Raw genomic sequence first — 2,079 nt, 5'->3', positions numbered from 1 at the left:
AATGGACGGGTCCAGCCGCCACCCCCGGTGGCCGCACAATGGCCGGAGCGAAGTCCCGGCTCGCCCCTACCTTCGCTCGGCTTCCTCCTCTCCGCGGGGCCTCCCTCCCTCCCTCCGCCGCCTCCCCCAGCGGCGCGTCCCTGCTCGCTGCCCCGGGACCGGCGGCCTCCGACCAGGAAGTGCCCCGGTGTGACACCGCCGCTATGGAAACCTCCCCGCCCCCGCCCCTCCCACAGGGCTGACCCGCCGCCGCCATCTTGGGCTGGGGACGAGGCGCCCGCCTGGAGCCCCTCCGGGAGCGCTGGGACAGAGCGGGAAAGGGAGTCCTGTGGGGAAAAAAGGGGGGAAAAACACAAAGCGAGCCTTGTGCCCCGCAGATATGCCGTGGCTGTGCTGCGCGAGCTACCAAGACCCCCATCATGGAAACCCCTTCTCCTGTGTCCAGGTCTGGGCTGCTCTGTACAAGAAAGACAAGGAGCTGCTGGAGAGGGTGTTGTGGAGGCCACAGAGAGGATGAGGGGTCTGGAGCATCTCTCTTTTGAGGAGACACTGCAGGAGTTGGGCTTGTTTAGAGAAGGTTGAGAGGGGATCTTATCAATACACATAAATATCTCCAAGGTGGTGCCAGGAGGATGGTGCCAGACTCATTTCAGTGGTGTCCAGAGACAGGACGAGCAGCAGTGGCCATAAACTGAAACACAAGGAGTTCCACCTCAACATGAGGAAGAACTTCTGTCCCTGGAGGGTGGCAGAGCACTGGAACAGGGTGCCCAGGGAGGTTGTGGAGTCTCCATCTCTGGAGACATTCCAAACTCACCTGGACATGTTCCTGTGTCCCCTGCTCCAGGTGACCCCCCCCTTCCTTGGCAAGGGGGTTGGACTGGATGATCTCCAGAGGCCCCTTCCAACCCCAGTGATTCTGTGATTCTGTGATTCTGTGATTGTGTGTTTTGGTTTCCTCTGGCAAAGCACCAGCATTGGATATGGGAGGGTTGAAGCACAGCTCCATGGCTGAACTCGGGCTTGTGTGTGAAAGGACTGCCACAGGATTGCCAGAGAGATTGTGGAGTCTCCCTCACTGGAGATAATCCTGAACCACTGGGACACAATCCTGTGCCACGTGCTCTGGGATGGCCCTGCTTGAGCAGGGAGGTTGGACCAGGTGACCCACTGTGGCCCTTTCCAACCTGACCCATGCTGTGATTCTGTGGGATGGGCCAGTTTGCTCATTCCAGCTCTCCTGGCATCCTGCACCCGTCACAAGAGGAACAGCTTTGATCCCAGCCCTGCCTCTTCCTTAAGCAAGTGCTCCCACTCCCTGTGTGCAAATTCCTGGTGCATTTACATCCCTGTGCTTTGCATGGGGCAGTGGAGCCGGTCACAGACAAAACTGGAAGGGAGGAAGCACAGAAATGCAGCAAACATTTTGACATCTCAAATGCCACAGCAGTGTCGTGACCAGAAGGGTTTCAACGTTGGTTTGAAAACAAAACCGTTGTGGTTAAGAGGGAATTTGGAGTGGCAATAAAATAGGGTGTTATATTCAGAGCAGGATTAAAATAAACAGTACCTAAAATGTAGCACCAAAAGTTGTCCAGTAATGATAGAAAAACGGAGCGATGTCCTGTAAATAAATGTTTTGGGTGTTTTAAACAATCCTCTGTCTGAGTCACAATTATATTTAAACACTTTCTATTCAAATAGTAACCAAGGACTTTAGCATAATCTACCAAATATAAACTCTTTAAAATAAGCAGTTCCAGACAATTGGCACTCTGAGTTGTAGGGTCCTCAGCTACCAATATTAATTTTTACTAAATCTTGTAATCCTAGGACATTTCATGGCAATTTGTAGAGCACACTGCTCTATTACTCCAGGGTACATTAGATGAGTTAAATAATTATTGACTGGTTAACCAAAGATCAGTAAATCTCCACAGATATTTCCATTTTTAATAGGCTTTCTGTCCTCATAATTCTCTCTTATTTTAGATGAAAAAGAGCCCGAATAGTGTTACTTCTGGAAAGACTGGAAGTATCACCCCTGGTACAGGTAATCCCCATGCCAGCACATCTCAC

The 2,079-nt window shown here is 52.0% G+C and overlaps 1 protein-coding gene across 1 annotated transcript in view; it reads right to left on the bottom strand.

The window, feature by feature from the left end:
- USP6NL (USP6 N-terminal like) overlaps positions 1-364 on the bottom strand; it is a 112,693-nt gene extending 112,329 nt beyond the window's left edge. The window contains exon 1 of the mRNA XM_027897553.1: positions 71-364. The gene's annotated coding sequence lies outside the window, so the exon portion shown is untranslated. The remainder of the gene's footprint in view (positions 1-70) is intronic.
- Positions 365-2,079: the final 1,715 nt, after the last annotated feature.

This window comes from Empidonax traillii, unplaced genomic scaffold, assembly GCF_003031625.1.
Source record: "Empidonax traillii isolate 1590-97213 ecotype Southwest subspecies unplaced genomic scaffold, ASM303162v1 scaffold549:size456157, whole genome shotgun sequence".
NCBI classification, from domain to species: domain Eukaryota; kingdom Metazoa; phylum Chordata; class Aves; order Passeriformes; family Tyrannidae; genus Empidonax; species Empidonax traillii.
This window is presented reverse-complemented; position numbering and strand designations above follow the sequence as displayed.